Source organism: Notamacropus eugenii, chromosome 1, assembly GCF_028372415.1.
Source record: "Notamacropus eugenii isolate mMacEug1 chromosome 1, mMacEug1.pri_v2, whole genome shotgun sequence".
NCBI classification, from domain to species: Eukaryota; Metazoa; Chordata; class Mammalia; order Diprotodontia; family Macropodidae; genus Notamacropus; species Notamacropus eugenii.
Window position 1 is genome coordinate 96,624,504 of NC_092872.1, and position 24,384 is coordinate 96,648,887.

At 39.3% G+C, this 24,384-nt stretch overlaps 1 pseudogene; it reads right to left on the reverse strand.

Moving 5' to 3' along the window:
* Window positions 1-344: 344 nt before the first annotated feature.
* LOC140505017 (transmembrane protein 87B-like) lies at window positions 345-14,803 on the reverse strand (annotated as a pseudogene).
* Window positions 14,804-24,384: the final 9,581 nt, after the last annotated feature.

Sequence of the window (24,384 nt, forward strand, 5' to 3'; positions counted from 1 at the left end):
GACTAAGTTAAAGACCACATTTCCAAACACCCAGTGAATGATTTTTCATAAATGAGGTCTTACAAAGTCATAACCCAAGCTTATAAAAAAAAAAGCCTAAAGACATACCAGTCATGAAAATTAAGGCATTACAGTACAGTGGAATAAGTTTTGTACTTAGACTCAGAGGACCTGACTTTGAATCTCAGCTCCGATACTTTTTGCGTGGTTGAATTTGGGCAAATCTCTTAATCTCTCTGGCCCTCATTTTCTCATATTTAAAATACAAGGATTAGATTAGGTGATCAAGATCCCTTCTAAACCTAAATCTAAAATCTTTATTGTAGATATCAACTCAACAAGTATTAAGGAATCTTGGATTGATGGCTTTGGAACATGTTGATGTTTTGATATTCCTCATTAAATACTGGTTTTTCTAGCATTCCCAGAAAAATTATACCAGAAATCCAGAAATGAATCCTTCACAAATCCTTCCAATAATAGGCGTTACAGTATTCAGAGAAGACCATATAAAATGTAAATATTGCGCATCTCCATACAAAAATCATTAAAGGACATGTTGATGCAGAGATATATGTATGAAGGCTTACCATTGAAGAATAAATATTCAAATTCCAGTTTGTCTCTTCTCTTTCAATGGAAATAATAAAGAGATATGGCTCATCTCATCAAATTTTGGCTACAGTCTCATCCATTGATTTTTGTGTGTCTGGAAGCCTTTTCGTATTTCCTACGGTTAGTTCTTTACTTTTCTACAAAGGAAACATCTGTAAATCATTGTCATAATTTGTATTTTCACTTTTTTTTTTTGTTTGAGACATTGTTTTCCATTGAAATAATCAGCACAGAGTCTTCATCCCCACAGAGTATATGCTTACTCAACGGCTCTTCTCTGGTATTTTAAACACAACTTTATGGTAAATTGCATAAGCTCAGGAGAACTAAATGATAATTTTACACTTGATCTCAATAGAATTAAACATAGTTGTTCTGAATATTAGTTCAGTATCCAGTCTTCATATCTACCTGTTGAAATTCTACTTTACTCTTCCATGACCAGCTTAAATACTATTTGATCTGTGAAATTTCTGAACAAATTTTCTCAATAGAAATTAAGAATTCTTTCCTGTTTATTATTTTATGAGTTAGTAAGAGGTAGCACATTTGTAGCACATACTATGAAACTATCCTCTCCAGCAATTCCTGCTTACACTGGAAGGTCAGGTCTTCAAAGGTTGATTGCTGCTTTCTTCCTTCAGGTTTCTAGGGATAAAACTGAGGGTGTGTGTGTGTGTGTGTGTGTGTGTGTGTGTGTGTGTGTGTGTATGTGTGTGTGTGTATGTGTGTGTGTGTACGCATGTGTGCATGTGTGCATATGTGCATTTTGCTTTTTGTAATGCACAAGACCATGCCAGTGTGCTTCTTTACATGATTTCCAGTTGTTACCAATTGACCAGCCAGACTTCATTAGTTTTAGATGTTTGTATTTAGAATGATAATTGATATAAAACATTCCCTACAAAACTATATGTACACCATGTACTCTGCCACCAGTACTTTTAGACTATAGGGAAAAATGGACTCAGTCTTAGAGAACATCTTTGACAGAGAAATAATTCACAGCTGTTGGAAATCCTTTTCTTGGAGTCCTCAAGATGTTCCTGGTGAAATGGGGGTAGTTCTGCTGGGCTTCTTGTAGAGCCTTGAACCTTCTTTTCTTTTCATTTCTTTTCTTCTCATTTCTTCCCCTTTCTTCTCATTTCTTCCCTTCCCTTCCCTTCCCTTCCCTTCCTTTCCTTTCCTTTCCTTTCCTTTCCTTTCCTTTCCTTTCCTTTCCTTTCCTTTCCTTTCCTTTCCTTTCCTTTCCTTTCCTTTCCTTTCCTTTCCTTTCCTTTCCTTTCCTTTCCTTCCCTTCCCCTTTCCTTTCTTTCCCCTTTCCTTTCCTTTCCTTTCCTTTCCTTTCCTTTCCTTTCCTTTCCTTTCCTTTCCTTTCCTTTCCTTTCCTTTCCTTTCCTTTCCTTTCCTTTCCTTTCCTTTCCTTTCCTTTCCTTTCCTTTCCTTTCCTTTCCTTTCCTTTCCTTTCCTTTCCTTTCCTTTCCTTTCCTTTCCTTTCCTTTTATCCAATCTCTCTTTAGATCCCAATGCAGACACAGTCATCAGCTTTGGTTATCCTAGGAACATGGCTAGGATGCTGATGACAAAGTCTCAATCCTCTGGTCACAGTCCTTGTTTAGCTAAGGGGAAAGAGTGGAGAAGTCTGGGACTTGGGTTACTGTGCTCTCAGCCTCCACTCTTCTCAAAGATTTGACTGGAGATATCTCTCTAGTGTCAGATAAATGCTGGAATCACTGATCCCAAACTCACTTCCTGGTTTTATACAAGCACCACAAGGCATTAACAAGTCAAATGAGTCATCAATTAACTAATTGCCTACTTTGTGTTAAGCCCTGGGGCTATAAGACAAAAAAATGGTCCCTGGTCTGAAGGAGCTCACGGTGGTTGGTGGTTGTTGTCCTTCATTCTCCAAGAGGATCAAAATGGCATCACCATGATAAAGTGAAGTTTCAGTGTGTATGACTGTGGCTGATTAGACCAGTATGAGCTTGGAATGCTCTACCACAGATTGGGCACAGATAGTCCTGTGAACCTTTGGAGTGGATACTCCAAATTTGCACAGCCTACATTTACTTTATTCTATTTCAATTCTGCTTTGATCATAGAGCACAGCACCCTTTCTGATGTGGGCCTGCCATGCTGAGTGGTCCTGTGACAGTGTCTCCCATGTCACACAATCAAATCCAAAGTTCTTGAGAGAGATGTTAAGAATGTCCTTGTATTGCTTCTTCTGACCACCATATAATTGCCTGACCCATGAGAGTTCTCCACAAAACAGTCTTTTTGGCAAACGTACATCTTGCATTCAAACAACATGGCCAGCCTATTGCAGTTGCGTTCTCTGAAGCATAGTTTGAATGCTTGGCAGTTTTCAGTTCAATCAAGGAACTCAGTGTTTGGTACCTTATCCTGCTAAGTGATCTTCAGAATCTTCCTAATACAGTTCAAATGGACAAAATTCACTTTCCTGGCATGGTGCTGGTGGACTGTCCATGTTTCACAGGCATACAACAATGAGGCCAGCACAATGAGTCTGCAGACCTTCAGTTTGGTAGTCAGTCTAATACCTCTTCTCTCCCAAACTTTTCTTCAGAGCCTCCTAAGCACTGAGCTAGCTCTGGCAATGGGTGTGTCAACCTCATTGTCAATATGCCTGGAAAGTACCAAGGTAAGCGAACTTATCCACAGCATTCAAAACTTCTCCATTTGTTGTAACTGATGGTTCCATGTGTGCATAGTGTGGTGGTGGCTGATGGAGCACCTGTGTTTTCTTGGTGTTAATTATTAGGCCAAAATTAGCACAGGCAGCAGAGAATTGATCCATTCTTTGTTGCATCTCAGTTTCAGAGGCCGCATTGAGTGCACAGTCATCTGCAAAGAGAAAATCATGCACCAACACTCCCTCCACTTTGGTCTTGGCTTGTAGCCTTTTCAAATTGAAGAACTTGCCATCTGTATGGTAGATGACTTTGATGCTGTGTTCGTCCTCATTGAAAGCATTTGACAACATAGCTGAAAACATCATGCTAAAAAGCATGGGAGCAAGCACAGAGCCCTGTTTCACTCCATTGGTGACTGGGAAGGCATGAGAGCATTGTCCACTATCCAGAACCCGGGCAAACATGCCATCTTAAAATTGAAGCACAATACTGAAGAACTTCTCTGGGCAACCAAATTTTGACATAATTTTCCATAAGCCCTCATGACTGTGTCAAAGGTCTTCATCAGATCTACAAACATTGTGTACAGACCTCTGTTCTGCTCCTGGCATTTCTCCTGGAGTTGTTGGGCAGCAAGCACCATGTTGACTGTTTCTCAACCCTTTCTGAAGCCATACTGGCTCTCAGGCATATGACCATCTTCTAGGTGAAGGATCAGCCTATTAAGGAGGACTCTAGCAAGAATTTTGCCAGCAATGACTAAGAGAGAGATCCCTTTGTGGTTGTTGGAGGACAATCTATTCCCTTTACCTTTATAGAGACGGACAATGGAGACAATCTTAATGGGGAAGAATGATATACATACTATGGATCAAGAACTTATAAGGAGGATAATAATAATCACAGAGGGAAGTAACTAGCATTAAGGGATATCTGAAAAGGTTTATCACAGAAAGTGGCATTTAGCTGGGACTCAAGGGAAGTGAGGGAAGCCCAGGGAATGTACAAGGAGGAAGAATTATTATCCTATGCATGGGGAATAGTCAGTGAAAACGTCTACATTTGAGATCTGGAATGTCTTGTGTAAGAATCAGCAATGAGGCCAGTGTCACTAAATTGGAGAGGGGATGAAGGATGGGGAAAAGGAAGGTATAAGAAGAATGGAAAGGTATCAAGGGGGTCTTTAAAAGCCAAAGAGAGGATTTTATACTTAGTGGTAGAGGTCATAGGAAACTACTGGAATTTATTGACTAGGGGGTAACATGGTCAGACCTACACTTCAGGAAGATCAATTTCATAGCCAAATGAAAGATAGATTGGAGTAGGGAGAGACTTGCGGAAGAGAGTGGATTATTGTAATAGTCCAGGTCTGAGATGATGAGGGCCTGCACCATGGTAGAGGTCATGTCAGAGGAGAGATGGGGGCTTATAGTAGAGACATTAAAAAGATAAAAATGATGGAACTTGTTAACAGATGAGCTATGGGGGTGGTACATGGGAGTAAGGAATCAAGGATGGCACATAGGTTGAGAGAGTGACTAATTCCTTAACAGTATGGAGAAGTTCAGAAGGAATGAAGGTTTTCAGGGACAAATAATGAGCTCGGCTTCAGATATGTTGAGTTTAAAATGTCTTCTGGAATCCAGTTTAAGATGGGGTTCAGAAGGCATTTGAAGATGTGAGACTGAAAGTCAAGATAAAGTTTTGACCTGAATAAATAGATCTGAGACTCATTACCAGAGATGATAATTGAATCAATGAGACCACCCATTGAAATAATAAAGAGGAAGAAGAGAAGAGGGCTTAGAAAAGAACATTGGAGGATTCTTATGGTTAGTGGACTTGATCTGGATGAAGATCTAGCAGTAGAGACTGAGAAAGAGCAGTAAGACAGGTAAGAACAGAAACAGGAGAGGACAGTGTCAGACAGAAGAGGGTGATTGTGTCAAAGACTGAAGAAAGATCAAGAAGGAAGATGAAGGGCAAAAACCCATTAGATTTGGTAATAAAGAGATCATTGGTAACTTTGGAAAGAGTGGTTTCAGTTGAATGATGAGGTTGGAAGCCAGAAAGTGAAGAGATTGAGGATAAAAGAAATGGAGGCATCATTGTCGTTGGCCTTCTTGGGCAGTTTAGTCACATAAAGGAGATGACATAGGATAATGGTAGGGTTGAATGAATCAAGTGAGAGTTTTTTGAGAAAGGGGAAGACATGAGTATGTTCATAAACAGTAGGGAAGCAGCCACTAATCAGGGAGAGAGTGAATATTCATGATCCTAGGATTGTAGATTTAGAGCTAGAAAAAACTTTATTGACTATCAGTTCCAATATTTTCAATTTATGGATAAGGAAAATGAGGCACAGAGAGATTAAGGGACTTGGTCAGGGTTGCAAAGCTCGTAAGTGTCTGAGGTAGGATTTGAACTCAGGTTCTCCTCTCCATTACGCTACACTTTCTAGAAAGATTCAGGAAAATCTTTCATTATAAAAAATCAGGTTTGATTTCCCATACTTTTCCAATCCATGCAAAATCCCAGCCTAAAATAAGCTGAACAGAGCTATAAAGTGAATATAATAATTTTTTGTGCTGCCTACCTCATAGCATTCTTATAAAGATTTTTTTTTGTATACCTCAAAGTGCTATGGAAATGTGAATTATTAATTAAATTGATTATGGCTTTCTGTTGTTGGTTTCCTTACTATCATGTCATACTACTGTGACTGGACACAAACCCTTTAGAATGCTGAAGGTTTTGTCAAGGATGCAGCTGTCTCTAAGTTTAGTGACACAGGATCATCATTGATGAGCACTTCCATGTTCTTCCTGCTTAAGACCTCAGGCAGCCTACAGTACAGCCCATTTTAGAAGACTTTTCTCAGGGCTCGTAAACCCAGACACACAAGAAAGGAGCTACTTAGAGAATTAGACTCCCCGGAGATCTATTTATCTCCTTTATTTAAAAAAAACTCAACAAAACCCTGAGTTTTCCAGTGGCAGCGTAGTCGATCTAATACTAACCCAGATGACTGGGCTCCCTCTGCTTTTCCAAGTTGCCCATTTATAGCCTGAAGTGGATGAATACCTTTACTGCGGTTACTTTAAGGAGCCTCTGTCTTCCTGCCTCCCTGAATGTGGTAATCACCTGAAGTCACAATTTAATTAGCTACCATATGGAATGTATTTTTTCTGCGTTCTACTTCAGGCTGCATTCCCATTTCTAATCTGGGACAACATATAGAGCCCCAATCAGCCTTAATGAGGTAGCACGTGCAGCGAGGAAGGAAGGAACATATCCTAGAGTTTTGCAATGTTCTGGGCTTGTGCCAGAAGTCAAATGATTGAAGGAGGCCAAATAGAATGGAAGCTGGGAAAGAAAAGCAAACATACGTGGAAAAATAGTGATGAGTGGAAGGTCTTGGCCAGCTGCTCTTTTCTTCCTGACTTAGGAAGGAAAACAGTGTTGAAATCCAGGGTCACAGGCTGAAGGGAAACAGTGGCTATCAGCAAAAGTGTCAGACTCAGGAAGAACAACTTAAGTATTTCAATGGTAACATTTTTTTAAAAAAAATGTATTAAAAACATAGTAATCATCATAAAAATGAACACCCAAATAATCAAATGAAGAAATGAAAGCATATATAACCTCCAGATCCCAAATATTTATAATTTGTTTTCAAGTCTTTACATTAACTTGAACAAAATAATTTGTTTGTTTCTCTATCACCTTATCTTTTTCTTCTGCTTATATTATTGGAATCTGTGGCTGTTACAATTAAGATTTTTATGTGATAGTCAATTGATATGTATGATTTGGTACAAGCAATCCACTAGAATCAGGGATTTGTAATTTATATGTTTATATGATATAAATTGCTCTGTATCATTTCACATAAATCTTTTTGTATTTCTTTGTATTATATTTGTCATTTCTTATGGTGTAATGATATTCCATTATGTTGATAAACCATGATTCTTTAATTCCTTGACTGTCAGACATATAGATTATTTTAAGTTTTTTCTTTCATGAATAAAGCCTTCTGGATATTTTATATGTATTTCCCTTTTTTTCTTTTTAGGGAAATTTATAGAAAATAAATTTTAATAATGAAATGACTGAGTTAAAATGCACAATAATTTTTAAAAAGTTAGTGTCTTGTAGGGTTGTTTGCCCCAAGATGACACCATTCCATAGTTTCAACAGAAGTGTAATAGTTCTCTCTTTTCTCTATCTTGCCAACAATGAATTTTTCTAATTTTAAATTACCTTCGCTAATTTGATGGTTGTAGGTAGTATTTCAGAATTTTTTAAATTTGTTTTTCTCTGAAGAGTTGGAAAGTTTTTTTAGTCATTGGCTGTATAATTATTTCTATATATACATAGGCATAAAAATACACACACACACATATATATATACATACACAGAGAGAGAGAGGGAGAGAGAGAGAGAGAGAGAGAGAGAGAGAGAGAGAGAGAGAGAGAGAGAGAGAGAGAGAGAGAGAGAGAGAAAGAGAACTACCTAATCAGGTCTTTTTGGGAGGGCTGTTTTACTATTAATTGCTATAAATTACCAATTCTTTAGGTTTTGGATATAAAGCTTTTATCAGAAAACATTTCTGTAGAAGAATTTTCTCAATCTGATACTTTAAAAAATTCTAGTTGCATTGTTTTTTTTACATTGTTACATTGTTGCATTGTTACATTGTTTTTTGTACAGAATCCTTTATTTTTACGTACTCAAGTCCACCTATTTTGTCTCTTATAATTTATTTTGTTTGAATAGATAAGAAGTTTTCTCATTTCCACATTTATGATAAAGGCATTATTCCTTCTTTTTAGGGTGTTTCTTTTGTCTGTTTAAATATTTATATCACTGATCCACTTAAAATTTTAATATTATATAGTGTATGAGATGTGGTGTTAACCCCATTTTCTGGGTTATTTCAGTATTTTATTTTTTGAAACTGACCTCCTTATTTATCCCAGGCTAGAAGTAGACTAGCCACTTATGACCAAAGCCCACTATTGATCAGAACAGGGGCTGAGTGGCTCTGCTTCCGACTTGGGTGTGCCAAACCCCTCCTTAGACTACTGGAGGGCTCTGCCTCTTGACTCTTTCTCTTAGGGGCTCATTGTGGTTCAAAACTCCCTTGCTCAAGCAATCCATCAACCTCAGTCTTCCCAGTAGTGTGTGTATGTGTGGGATTGGGGGGTGGGGGAAGGATAGGGGGATGGATGGGCGGTTACAGGCAATAATTTGTATAATATAAAGTCGTTTATAAACTTTAATTCTGTGTAAATGTCAGTTACATCTGTTTGAATTTAAAAGATTTTTTTCTAAGGGGCAGCTCAGTGGCTCAGTGAACAGAGCATGGGCTCTGGAGTCAGGTGGACTTCAGTTCAAACCCAACCTCAGACACTTTGACACTTGCTAGCTGTACTACCTTGGGCAAGTCACTTAAACCCAATAGCCTTGCCTTCCCTCCTCCATAAAAAAAAGATTTCTCTCATCTTATATTAAAATATAAATGTTCTTGGGAGAGTTCTTAAGCCCCAATCATTTTCCTTCAACCTCTCTATTAGAAATGTCTTTGTATATATGTGTGTATACATAAGTATATGTGTATATATATGTACACATGCACAATACACACGTGTACAGAATACACATAGACATGTATGTATATATATATGCTAACATAGGCATATATATGTATACACACATGTGTATGGATGTATATGTATATGAAGTCTTTTCGCTCTTCCTTGAATGCAAATCCCTAGAGACAAGGACCAAGTCTAATTTGTGTGCTTGTGTTCGTATGCAGATTGGGTTCTCTACATTCATGGCCCCCTTCTAAGATATTTCAGAACCGCAGCATGATTTAGCTTTGCATTCACTGAAAATTCTTACTTAACTAATTTAGAAGCCCCCACCAAATTTTCCCCCCCTCGCCCTTGTCCCAAATAAACTAGAGGAATACTAGTTGAAAGCAAAAGATTGAAAACATCATTTTAAAAAATGACAGGTGAAATTATCTAATACACTCAACAGCAGTAGTGTATTCCCCCACAGAATTCCACAGCAAATCACTTCCTCACTTTATGCCCATAAGTCCAGTCCTTAAAGCCTCCCCATTGCCTCCATATAATGGGAGAGACATGTGGGCAGTTTACTGAGAATTTCCCTGGCTCCCAAGCCACTTGGAAACTTTGTGGAGGCTCCTGGAGTTATCTGGAATCTCATAATGGGAACTGTAAAACATTGATTGGAAATCCATGAGATTTCTGCAGAAGGGGAAAGTTAAGAAGAACTATACCCCCAAATTTGCCACCTCAGCACTATTGTTGCTTCTGCAACTTGTAGTTGCAAGAGGGTGTGCTGTCCATAATCTTCTAGCTTCTCCTTCTCAGTTCTCTATTTATGGTGTCCTGGGGTTAGGGAGACTTTCCAGTGCCTGGACTGTGCATGACCCTCTATGATGTGATGTTCAGGAACCTTTCCCAAAGCTTTATGGGAGATGTAGTCCAGAGAGACTATGACTATCTAGGTATGAGTTCCTTACATATCTTTATGTCTACATATATTTAGATCTATACATACAGATATAAGTTAAAAGTGAGGTATTTGTAAAGTACTCAACACAGTGACTGACATATAGTCAGCATTATACAAATTTGAGCTATTATAAAATAACATTTATTTAGCTCTAATTTTGTGCCAAGCGTTGGGCTGAGTACTTGGGATACAAATACAAAAGCAAAGCTGTTACCACACTGGTGACCAGTAAAGGATATTTTGATTAGTAAAATTATAGAAATAATGAAGGAAGTCATAGGGAAATTGAATGAAACATTCTTTACTGGATCTATGACAGAATTGATTTGATTATATTGGATATAAAGCTTTATCGGAAGCTGTCAAATCTGTATATTTCCATTGCTAAGCTGTCTGCTTTTTCTTCCTTATAGAGAAGCATCAATTTGATGTCATCAAAGGAGAAACCAGAAGGAAAGTCAAATTAAAATAGAAGCAATCAAATATAATAGCTAATATTTCTGTAGTACATTAAGATTTGCAAAGTGCCCCATGTTATATCGTTTGATCCTCCCAACAATCCTGTGAGATAAATATTATCATAGTACCCATTTATGAATGAAGAAACTGAGACTGAAAGAACTCATGTGACTTTGAACCTGAGTCCCAGGATCACAGAATTATAGGTTTAGAGTTGGAAAGAACATAAGGAGTTCAATCTCTTCACTTTATAGATAAGGAAACTAAGGAAACAGGGTTAAGCGATTTGCTGAGAGTCACGTTGCTAGTCTACTTCTGAAGTGGGACATGAACCTAGGTCTCCCTGACTTCGTCTAGTCCTCTGTCCACTGCACCACATGGTCTCAAGATGGTGAGTGTGTAATAGGGAAAATGGGATGCCTCCTTGGGTATCCCCAAATTGTACCACACATAGAGTTATCACTTCTGTCTCAGCATAAGACTTATTTTGCCGATAGCATTCATTTCTCCTAATGAGGAGAGGTAAATAAGAAGGCTCTATGGAAAGAATCTGTAGCACTAGTAGTGTTTGGTTGTAGATGGTTTCATAATAGCTAGAATAGAATAGAAAGAACACTGCATAGACCTGGATCTTATTGTCAGGTTTGTCACAAAGTAGTGGTGTGAGCTTGGGCAAATCCCTTTTTTTCTCTGGACTTCAGTGTCCCCATAAGGAAAATGAACTCTTTCTTGTTCTTAGCCCCTAGACTGGATGAGGCAGTCTTTGAGGAAGGTCTCTTTCTGATCTGGGATTCTGTGTATTGCTAAGCTAAGGATAAGGATGACTTTATGCATAATGCATACATAGTTTTTAGCCCAGATCTATGACTTCATTGACCTAGGGAACTCTCCACAAGGAGATCTCCTATTTGGGAGCTTTTTAAACCCTTTTTTGGCGTCATGGATCCTTTGGGTAGATTAGTTGGGCCTATGGACCCCATCTCAGATGCTTTTAAATGCATAAAATAAAATATATAGGATTACAAAGGAAACCAAAGGTTAGTGAAAATAAAATCTCTTCCCCCCATCCAATTTTATAAATATCCTAGGATTTGTTGATAGACATTTCAATGCCTGGTTAAGCCCCTGCCCCACACCAATTGATACCAATACACTTGCTTTGTAACTTGGAATCTTTGAGAGTTGCCTGGGAGTAATGAGAGGATAGATGCCCTGTTTAGAGTCAGTACAGTCCTTTCCATACTGATACTTTCCCCATTGCCATTTTTATATATTGTGGGTTGGTACAAAAAAATGGAAATTTTTTGGAAATTTTGTGGAAGTCACAGCTGACACCCAAAGGTCCCAGAAAGCACAGAAAAAGTTTAGAATTTCAGAAAGGCACAAGATATATGTGCAGTATTGTATAATAACATTGTACTTTTATCTTTTAATGCCAAAATAATTCAGACTTCTTTTGTGGTAGGAAGGGAGGGTCAAAAAATTTTATGTGGGTTTTCCAAATCACAGAGGCACCGTACTCTTAACCTCTGTGATATGGATTGAATAACCATATTTGGGTCAAGACTTCCTGACTTGATGGGCTGCCTGTATGAATTGAATTGAAAATTCATTGAAATTGAAATTGAAAATTGAAATCCCATGAATTGAAAATCACGGTTAACAACAAGTCTTTATTAAACACTCACTAAATTCAAGGCAACACGCTAAGCACTGGGGATGCAAAGGAAGACAAAAGCACAGACCCTGCCATTGAGGAACATACATTTTAATCAGGGAAATGGCCAAACAACCACATACATACAAGTTTTACACAGTGTAGGTGGAAAATAATCTTAAAGGGAAGGAAGTAGCAGTGGGAGGAGGGCAAGGGGACCAGGAAAATCATGAGGCAGAGATGAAGAGGGAGAACATTCCAGGCATGGAGAATAGCCAGGGTAAAGGCATGGAGCCAGAGGATGGGGCATCATATTTAAAGCCAAAAAGTTGACAAGTGTTGCTGCATTTTATGTAGATGGAAGTAATGTGTAAGAAGACTGGAAATATAGGGAGGGATCAGGTTATATCATGCTTTAAAAGCCACACAAGAGTTTATATTTGATCCAGGTAGTAATAGGGACTCACTGGAGTTTATTAAATGTGTGTGTGTGTGTGTGTGTGTGTGTGTGTGTGTGTGTAGCTGACATGGTCAAACGGTAACAGAATCCTACCAGCTTTTGAATGTAGTTCAAGCCTTTGAAAAAGGGGAATTAACAAATGATTTCCTTCATGGCTAATTGGACATAAGATCAAGTCTACTGTAATCATGGCATGTTGAGGGGGAAGCACGGAAGTAGAATAGGAGGCTTATGTTCTAATTCCAACTTGGCTACCTGTGAATTGTGTGACTTTGGGCAGATCACTCCGCTGATCTCTTACCTTTCTCATCTGGAAAATGAGAACTTTCTATTAGATGATCACAGGGTCCCTTTCAGCTCTAAAATTCTATGGTTTAAATTCCATTACAACGTGATGAAAACTTTGCAGGACTCTTTTGTGACTTTGTTGTTATTTTGTGTTTACAAAGAATGCACTTGGCATATATCAGGTTTTTTGGACATACCGGTTCAAACAATGTGTGTTGCAATTGTGTAGACAAATGGCATTGGGGTGGATGGTGAAACAGAGGAGCAGTCATTACTAGGAGCTACATAATGCCCTCCTCTGTCTTTTTGCTTTGACCTTGTCCTGGAACTGCCTTGTGGTTTTGAAATCAGTAGTAACCAGATGGTCTAACTGCATTTGTAACATCCTCTGATCCTGAGTTGTTTGCACATGTTCCACTCCCCCACTGGCGGCCACTTCAATGGGAACTCCGAGCTAAAGGGTGATCCTATCAGAAGAGAAATCTTCTGATGAGAAGGGGCCATTTGGAAAAGAATGTTACTCCCCTTGATGTTGGCAAACTAGCACCATGAAGGAAGGGTAGATTAGGAAAGATTTCTGCACGTTCCCCTGAAGGAGAGGACATAAGGAGGCAATTATGCTGACATAATATGTATATGCCCACATGCATTCAAAGTTCTTTGAAGACGCTTTAGCCTCTGTGGTAAATAGCATGAGCCTGTCGCTTTACTACAATTTTAATGAAGGCATTAAACATAACTAGGTGACGAATATAAAGACCAAACACTTAATGATTACTATTAGCAACACCATGTCTAAGGATAAAATGAAATATTTTTTTAGTTGTCACTTAGATAGCTGCCCACCCAATCATACCTGGAAGATGCTTAAGATCAGACCTTGGGCTAGTCATTTGAACCTCTCTATGTCTTAGTTTTCCCATCTGGAAAATGAGGTGGTTGGTCTGGATGACTTCAAAAGGTCCCTTGACGCTTTGTATCTATGATCCTGTCAAATTCCCTGTCCCAGAAGAGTGAACAGAGAAATAGTAAGAGTTATTCTTTGTCTTTACCATGTGTCCCATTCCCCCAACCACTCATCAATTTTCTTACAGCCCTTCCCCCACTCTTCCCAGAAGCTCATGTCTCATTATAGAAAGTAGCCTACTCTTTTGGGCATCACATTCCTGAAAGAGGCAATACCTTGTTTCTGCCGTTGGACTCATTGCCTTACAAGCATAGAGGTCAGATGCATAGAAATCTAGGCACAGGTAATCTGACTAAACCAGAATGAGGGTAACTCACAGCCTCAAACCCATCAGTGAGTTAGGGGGATGTCTACCCCAAGTATGAGAAGATTTCCTCTGGCAGAATGGATAGATAAGAGCAATTTGTTCTAATGAAGGCAACTAAAGCAGGTGCTATGGAGGGCTTAGAGCTTGGTCAGACATGGAAGATACCAAGGTCACCCACTGCATCCCTGGCCGTTTCCACTTGTCTTGACTTAAGTTTTCCCATTGGACTCTGACAACTCTGGAAGAGAGAGTGAGGCTAACAACTTCATGTAACTGTGTCTCACTTAGCTCTAATTCACACTTAAGTAAAGACATGACCCATACTATTTTACCACATATAATTTTACCACTTTACCTTTCTTGAAGTCCTGTGATGATGGTAAGTGACAAAGCAGCAGGTGCAGATACACTGTACACAGGTGGTCCAGGCCCATAGGGTTGTATTCTTACTGGACTGAAGTAGCAGTGGGATGTAGCAGCCCCCTGGGTGTCTGAGCAACATTTTTTTAAGGACTGCACTGCTCACCTCCTGAGGGTGACTAGAAAAGGACTAGAAAAAGTGCTTTAAAAATCATCTGCTTCGCCAACTGGCCTGTTTACCATGGCAGGAAGGGATCCCATCCCGGGTAGAAACAGAAAAAAAAGGAACAAAAATTTTTGCAAAAATGATTCCACTCACCATTGTTACATGGAATGAGTGCATACTCATGAACAACACAAAATTCAGTAGACCTGAAAGATGAACAGCTCAGTAGGTCCCATATCTAAATAGCAGTCCTCAGTAAAACAAGCTTGGCAAATGAAGGCCAACTTACCTTGTGGAGTGGCCATTAATCAGGCTCTGGGAAGTACTCTAATTTGTTGAGATAATCATCTTGTCTTGGGGTCACTACTCTTATTAAATGCCAATGTTGGTGATGAGAAGGTCATGAGACACACAGATCTCTCATAATGATCATTGCTGTTTCTGTTTCCAGCTCCATTCCTTCCAAGGACTCTCTGCCATGTCTGATAAGTCCTCTTTCATCATACTGATGATGAGAGTCTCTGGGTCTTCACAGAATTCTTTTGAGACCCTCATCATCAATACACCAAAAGAAGACCAGCTTGTAATTCTAGGTGACTATAATACCAGAGCAGGCATAGACTATCAGACATGGCAGAGAGTTCTTGAGAGGAATGTAGTTAGACATAGCAACAGCAACGGTCACTATTGAAGAATTGTGTGTCTCATGACTTTCTCTTCTCCAACTTTGTCTTCTGTTTATCTAAACTCAACTGTGAATGCACTCTCACAGCAAGCACTGGCATTTAATAGACTATGTCAATGTAAGGGTAAGAGACAGGATGTGAGAGTGATGAAGGTGGTGTGTGGCACAGAGTGCTGGACTGATCACAGACTTAGCCTCTCAATGCTAAATCTTCAAATTCAGCAAGAGTAGTGGCCTCAAGGCAAGATGAGTATCAGGAGACTGAATGTCAACAGATTAGAGCACTTCTCTGAGTCTAAACAGTTTCTTGCTAACTTGGAGGGAAAGCTGAGCTAACAAGCAGTTAAGAACAGTGGAGGAGAGAAGAAAGCAGCAGCTTTGAGAGATTTGGTATATAGCACCACATTTACTCATTTGGGTCAGAACACTCACAAACATCAAGACTGGTTTGATGAAAATGATGGGTAAATTCAGAAACTGCTAAATGGAAAAATGAGGACTCCATAGAGTTTACTAACAGGACAATTCCTCTGTCTCTAAGAAGGCTGTATTTAACTCCAACAAAAGTAAAGTGCAAGCGAAGCGTAGGATTCTTGGCTAAGTAAGAAGGGAGATGAGATTTAATTTTACACTGCTAGCAACAATTGAAAGTGCTTTTTAAGATAACCTGAAGACTATTTATGAGCCAAATACCTCTCATACATTTCAGCTACTCAGTGCTTGACAGAGCCAGAGTGATCAGTGATAAGGAAATAATCCTGACCACATTGTCTGAATGCCAAATGTATGTTTCCTTAAAAGACTATTTTATGGAGAAATCACAGAAGATAAGTGCTCACACAGAGGCCAGAAGAAGCAGTACAAGGACACTCTCAAGGTTTCTCTGAAGAAGTTTGGTATCAATTGTGAGACTTGGGAGATGCTGGCAAAAACTACCTGGCATGGCATGCCCACATGAAAGAAGAATCTGGGCTTGATGAGCAAAATAGAATTTCAGTAGCTCAAGAGAAATATGAGAAGTGCAAATCTAGATACTTTTTCATCCCAGATGTTCAAATGGACTATCTGTGCCCAATCTGTGGTAGAACATTTTGAGCTTGTATTGGTCTGATAAGCCACAGTTGGACACACTTGACCTCAACATCCTGATGTTATTTTGGTCCTCTTTGACTATGAAAGACAAACATCAACAATGGATTCAACATACAGCTATTGTTTGGCTGGGGAGAGAGGAAGTGAGATGAGGTGAACAGGAAAGAATAACCAAAATGAAAAGCAAGGTAGATTAGTTAAAGCCATGAGACCAGAGCAAGATGCCCCATTGTTGTAAATCTCATCCTAGGCTAAGAATATGGCAGCATTTACTTTAAAGACATTGCTTTTAGGAAAAAGTGCTGGAGAGCGTAGCCAAGATCAGAACACAAGCAGAAAATTGGGAAAAAATTTTTATAGAAAATTTCTTAGATAAACATCTCATATCTCAAATATATAAAGAACTTTGTAAAATCTATAAGAAAATGAGTCATTTCCTTATTGATAAAATGATCAGAGTATGAGCAGAAAGTTTTTAGATAAAGAACTCAAAACATTTTATAATCATATGAAAAATGCTCCAAATTACTATTGATTAGAGAAATGTACGTGAAAACAACCTTGAGATATTGTTTTATGCCTATCAAATTGGCTAAAATGATTGAAGGGGAAAGTGACAAAAGTTGGAGGGGATGTGGACAAATTGGAATACTACTTCATTATCAGTGACATTGTGAACTGATCCAACTATTTTGTAGATCAGTTTGGAATTATACCTATAGAATTATTACCTGTACCCTTTTGCACAAAAGTATTACTACTAAATCTGTTTCCCAAGGTGGTTAGGGAAAAAGAAAAAGAACCTACACACTCCAAAATATTTATAGCAGCTGTCTTTATGGTAGCAAAGTACTGGAAATTGTGGGGATGCCCATCAATGGGAGGAATGGCTGAACAAGTTGTGGCATGTGATTGTGATGGAATATCAGTGTGATGTAAGAAATGATGAGCTTAATGATTTTAGAAAAACATGGATAGACTTTCAGGAAATTGTGTTCATCCTTCATTGCCGAAGAAGACCATGCTATCAGAGAAATGATGGCATGACTTGCACTTTGCTTTGAGAGAGAGAGCTGTACAGGTCACCAGCCTCACTTCTCCTCCAGAGCCATCTGAATCCAGTGACTATCTGAAATGACAACAGATATTCAACAGGATAACTGGAAATGGCCCAGAGTGAAATGAGCAGTACCAAGAGAATGTTGTATACAGTAATAGTAATATTGTTTTAAGAACAACTTTGAGTGGCTAAGTCATTTTGACTATGATAAACACCCAAATTAACTGCAAAGGGCATATAAAGGAAGAAGCTTTCTGCATCCAGAGCAAGAACTGCTAAATAGAAGTATGTATAGAATGATTTTACTTAGTCATCTCTGGAGTAGGGGAGATGAAAAAATAGAAATTTACATGATAATTTTATAATACTATTATTATATTACATTATATTGTTACAGCATATTAATTATATTATATAACACATTATTATAACTTTAAAAGAAATAAGTTGTACATCATAGATTTGCAGTTTCATGGGCAATCTTCTTTTTTATTATAATATGATATTGAAATGATTATTGAAATCCATAAATTAAATGTAGAATCAATAAAATGAAATCAAAGTGCTGCAGAACGCTGGTGTTCTATGTGATGGGAAGGAATCGAGGTTCCATGAGAATCTGGATGTGAAGAGCTATTTTTCCTCAAAGGCATTAAATGTGTGAGAGTAATGATGACGATGGTAATTTTCTTGACCTGTCCTCAGGAACTCTGCATGAAAACTCCTTCCACTGGTGTAGATTGATAACTTGTCTATATCTCATAAGCTTGTTTTCTGGGGCCACTAAGAGCTTAAGTGACTTCTCTGTGCTCACTCAGTCATACTTGTCAGGGGCAGAACGTGAAATCAGGGCTTCCTGGCTCCAGTGCCAGACTCTATCTACTATGCCAAAATGTTTCTCTATGAGATTATGAAAATACCAAAATATTTATTTGTGTGGCTCTTTTCCAGTTTTAGACCATTACCTGAATTTTGTAGCGAAAATACCTTCCTTTTTATTTTGAGATTATTCCAGACTTCCATGACCAGCATTTATAGGCTCCATTAATTTAGAGTAATTCAAACCCCAAAGTGTTCTGTGGCTAAATAAATTTGAGAAATGCTGCCTTTGAGGTTTAATCAAGTTTAATTATAATAATCATCATTTGTAAGAGGAAAAAAACCAATCCTGAACTGCCTCTGTGACATGTAATACTCAAGTACAAGTTGCTGAGGCCAGAGCTCATTTTGATCCTCTAGGGTAACCATGATACATGACCTACAATAGTTTTATTTGAGACGACGTGTTGAATGGATAGTAACACCAGCTACCACCCAGTGTTGTTTTGAACAGAAAAGGAGACATTTGTTAATTACTCTGCAGTCTTAAAGCACTATTTAAATTCTAGCTATTACCTGTCAGATAATATGACAAATCACATGACTTTTTGTTTCCTCTTTTCCTGCTGTTTTTGCAAGAAGGAAGGCAGCTGTTTTTGCTAAGAACCCTGAGTGTGAGCCCCAGCCTCTCCTTAGTATGAAGCTACCTGCAACTAACCTACAGAAATAAAGCCGTCCCAGGCTTCTGGAGTAGTGTTTCTAAACTGGTCCTCATACTGTAAGGTGACTGCTGTCAGTAGGGAGAGCAAGAGAGCCTGGGGAGACCACCATGTTGCAAAAGAAATGTAGCCGTGGGGAGTGTAGTTACCTGGGAAGCTTTTCACATACATCCAAATCTCTCTTTCTTTGAATTTTGTGGATATCCCTGGGAAAGTCCAGCTTCACAAGTTGCTGGAAATCTTGAGGTTCCCCACACCACAAAAGGCTTGGGCCATGCTAGCTAGCACTGTGGCACTGGTAGCTGCTTCCTTTATAACCCCCCTCTGATGGGTACTTAGGAAGGCTTTATCCATTGATTAATAAAGATCCTATAACCTCTGCTTGCTGTGGGCCTTCGAAAGTCATAGGACCCTAATCAATTCATCAATCAATCAGTAAACATTTATTAAACCCCTGCTATGAGCCAGACATGGTACTAGACGTTGGGGATAAAAACAATGAATGAAACAGTTCCTGTATTCAAAGAGCTTACATTTTAATGGGAAATTTTGCAAGTGCATATATGTTCACATATATATTTATATATACAGAGACACACGTGTCTGTTTCTGTGTGTGTCTATATATAGACGTATATGCCCACAGAGATTAAAGACAAAGAAGACTAACATGTATTAAAATGAAAGTTCAGGCCTGTACAATGTACAGCCCATACATAGGCTGTATGTTGTGTGGGTCTGTGATAGTTAAACCCAAGGTCGTTTGGGAGTGAGGGGACTAATTGTTGGGATCAGGAAAGCCTCTTTCTCCTTTGTTACTCTTATCTACTCCTAGAGATTAAACGACCATTTCTACAAATGAATCTGACCCCTTTATCTACTTCTCCTGAGCTCCAATGCTGCATTTCTAATTGCCAGCTAGACCCAGACACTTGAATGTTCTGTCAGCACCTCTATCGCACACTGATTAACACTGGCCTCATCATTTTCCTTCCCAAACCTACCCCAGCTGGGAGCTGCTGTTTCTTAGCTAGTGAGGGTGGTGGTCCTAGACCTCCTCACCCTAGATCATGTAGCCTTGGAACCTATATCCTAGAGTCATCCTCTATTAGTGAGTGTCCAGGTAAGTGAGGAGCGCTATTGTTTCCAGTGTTCCTACTGAAACATCTTTACTTCTTTGGATTCTCCATCACAAGCTGTAGGAAACTGAGACTCTTGCTTAAAGGCCTGGATTGGGAAGTTTCCTTTCTCTGGAATCAATGATGCAATCAGTGAAGAAGCATTTATGAAGTGGTTACTACGGTGCCAGGCACTGTGCTGGGTTCTGAGGATATAAAGACAGGTAAAACAGTTCCCATCCTCAGGGAGCCTACGTTACTTATAATACACAGAGATGTAGAAAATAAGAATGAATTAGATAGGGAGGAGTGGCCCATAGCTGTGTGGTATAAGGAAAAGCTTACTGGTAAAGATGCATTTGAGCAAAGCCTTGATGGAAAACAGGGTTTATAAAAAGAGCAAGTGAGAAGAATGTGCCTTCCAGGTAGGAGGCACAGCCAGTGCAAAGGTATGGAGATGGGATGCTGTGTTGTTGCTATCTGTCCTTCATTGTCTAATAGGACCCATGACATCACAGGGTGATGTCTTGACTTGTGAGTGAATTGGATTTAAGTGAGGTGGAGCTGCACAAAGTCATCAACCTCACTCTGTCCCCCAGTCATCAGAGACTGGTGGTAAGACAAAAGTCAAGACAACTCAGGATGCTGTGAGAAACCTCAAGGAGTTGTTTGACTGGAATGTAGACTGTATTGAGGGAGTAATTTGTAATTTGTCTGGAAAGATAGGATGTGGTCAGGTTATAAAGTTCTCTTTAAATCCCAGAGTTTATGTTTACTGCTAGAATATATTGTTCCCAACCTACTGACAAACGTGAAGGCTGGACCTTGTGTTGCTACAACTCTCCATTGCAACTGAGCATCCCCAAGTTTATGGGGGAACTGATGAATATCAGGGGTCTTGCCTTCTCCATCACTGGCCCTAGGGAGGAGAGAACTCTAGACCTAACCCCTTTCAGGGATAGATTTTGCTCCAGAACCTTGTAGAGACTGTACATTCTCTGTCCTATGTCATTATAATTTGATGAAAGGCAGTGTGGTATGGTGAGTAAAGCACTGGACTGGAAAGGACAGTCAGAAAGAGCTGCATTCAAGTATTGTCTCTGACAGGAATTGTTTGATCTTTGAAAAGTTGCTTTATTTTACTATGCCTTAGTTTCCTCATCTGTAAAGTGAAGGGGTTGAATTTGAAAGCCTCTTAGATCTCTTCCAGGTATAATTCTAGGATCCTATGAACTATGCTGGAACTTCTCTCTAATGGTATTTAGAGACTGCATTTGGAAATCTCTTCACTCTGGAGCCTACTGCCGCAGTAAAAATACTATTTATAGGGTCATAGACTTAGGTCAAAAAGGTTTGTGAAAGATCTTCAAGTCTAACCTCCTCATTCAAAAGATGAAGAAATTGAGGCCCAGAAAAGTTGTGACTTGCCCAAAGTTACACAGGTATTAAGTATCAGTTATTATTCAAATTCAGGTCCTCTCACTCCAGAGAGTGTTCTTCTAATGTTCCATGCTGTCTTTGAATTTATTCTGTCCTCCTTCACCAAAATGCCTGGCCTCTTGCTACCTGGATTTCACCCAGGACAAGAACCTCAGACACCAGACCTCTCTCCTTCTGGCTCTCACTCAAGACTGGAGACCCAAATACCAAAGCCTCTTGTCCCTAGGACCTTGTTCAGGTGCTGGGTCCAATGGGGAGCCAAGTTCCTATCCTGTATTCATGGTATCATTTGGTTATGCGTCATCTGAAGAAACAAAGGAGCTGGCACATAGTATAAATTCAATCAGGCACCAATGACTCGATTACCCGCCCAGGCTCCTGCCCTTATCTCCTTGCTGGCTCCTTTTCTGCTTTGGTGTTTCTGAAAGTGTTGAACGTAGAGCTAGGAATACCCAGATTCCAGATCCACCCTGACTGTACTAGCTGTGACCAGTGCCCAAGGAGGGGGGTTGGACTAGGAGGCCTCCTCAATCCCTTCTGCTCTAAATCTATGATCCTACGATTTCAGATAGTAGGACCCTAACTCTGAGATTCAGAATTTCCTCTTCCTATGTTTAGCCAACCCCCAGACCTTCTTCCCCTAATCCCTGTATTTCAGAGTTGTCATCTACCAAAGAGAAAGCCCCCTCCGCTGGCCTCCAATCCCAGACGGCTCATCTCTGCCCGCCTCTGCCCTTTCTCTCCTGAGTTCCTTGTACCACTTTTACCCTCCTTTTCCATTGCACCTTCTGGAATTACCATTCAATCGCTTAGTAAACTTTTAAGATCCTAGACTTCTTCCGTTTTCTTTTTCACTGTTCTCACTGAACCCTTCAGAGGACACTGGATCCATCTTTAGTACTGAATGTGCCTTCTCTTGTGCCTTCTAACACACTGAACCAGGTGGGGGAGAAGGCACATACTTCTTTGTTCTTCACTGACAACCCTAGGCTCTCCTTCTTAGTTGACACTTAGCATCAATTCCTACTTTGATGTTTACTCTTTTTTTTTAAAAAAAAAATCTCCCTAGATGAAAGTCTTATTGCAGTAATGTATTTGTCTGCAATAATTGCCTTGATTTTCCAAGGAGTTCAAAATCTTACTGGCAGTTTTTCTATCCAATCAATCCTTGCACCTCTACTTAATGTATGCACTGGTACTTTATCATGCACCCTGATGGCTCAGTTCATTAGCTGTTTAAACTGATGATTTATCACTCCACCTCAGATGTCCATAGGGATGTCCACATCATTGACCTCTTTATTCCCCACTGAGAGGCAACATGGTAAGTAAGTTTGCTTTAGAGCGAGGGAATCTGTATTCAAGTCCTTACTCTGATACATACTGGCTTAGTGACCCTGGACAAGTCACTTATCTGAGTATTCTAGGCAACTGTCCGAGACTTTATGCAGAGGTGATGACACCATACATTGGTAGAGAGACTTCCTATCTCAACGAAACCACAAGTCCAGTCTCTATCAAGAGTGGGCTATCTCCAAAATCCCAAACTCTGAGACTCATCTCTTTGATCATAATCCCCTATAATTCCATCTCTTTCCAGGTTTTACTCCTCTAAAATCTAGTTTGCATTCTCACTGTGATTCCTAGTCATTCCAACCCTTCTTCTTTCCTCATTCAACTCCCTCTCCCTGCCCTTACTTTTGTCATCTTTCTTCACACTACTGATCCTAAAAACAAGTTCAGCTACGTTTTGTCCTCTTGATTCTCTTGCCTCTTAGTCTTGTCTCTGGTGTAGTGGATAAAGCACTAAACTCACAATCCAGAAAGACTTGGGTTAAATCCAGAAGTTCACAATTGGTATAACCTTGGTCCAATCTCTATCTTTAGTTTCTTCATCTATAAAATGAGAGGTCATTGGATTTAGTGATTTCTTTTTAAAAATCTATTTATTTATTTTTAGTTTTTAACATTCTTTTCCACAAGATTTTGAGTGGTAAATTTTCTCCCCATCTCTCCCCTCCCTCCACCCCAAGACTGATTACCCCTTCCCCCAATCTGCCCTCCCTTCTGTCACACCCCTTCTTTCCCTTATCCCCATCTTTTCTTTTTTCTTGTAGGTTGAGATAGATTTCTATACTCCATTACCTGGTGTTTCTTATTTCCCAGTTACATGTAAAAACAATTCTCAACATTCTTTCCTAAAACTTTGAATTCCAGCTTCTCTCTAGTCCTCTCACCCCACCCATACCCACTAAGAAGGCAAGCATTTCAATGTAGGCTATATATGTGTAGTTATGCAAAAGACTTTCATAATAGTCACGTTGTGAAAGACTAACTATATTCCCCTCCATCCTATCCTACCCCCATTTATTCTATTCTCTCTTTTGACCTTGTCCCTTCTCAAAAGTGTTTACCTCTAATTACTCTCTCCTCCCATTTGGCCTCCCTTCTATCATTTCCACTGCATCCCTCTCATCTCCTTCTCCCCTACTTTCCTGTAGTGTAAGATAGATTTTCGTAACAAATTGAGGGTGCATGTTATTCCCTACTTAAGCCAAATGTGATGTAAGCTTCACATTTTCCCTCACTTCTCCCCCCTTTTCCCCTTCACTGAAAAAGCTTTTTCTTGCCTCTTTTATGAGAGATAATTTGCCCCATTCTCTTTTTCCTCCCAATATATTCCTCTCTTACCCCTTAATTTTATATTTTTAGATATCATCCCTTCCTACTGAATTCACCCTGTGCCCTCTGTCTATATGTATATAATCCCTCCAACTACCCTAGTCTCAAGAGTTATAAATATTATCTTTTCATGTAGGAATGTAAGCAGTTCAACTTTAGTAAGTCCCTTATGATTTCTCTTTCCTGCTTACCTTTTCATGCTTCTCTTGATTCTTGTGTTTGAAAGTCAAATTTTCTATTTAGTTCTGGTCTTTTCATTAAAAATGTTTGAA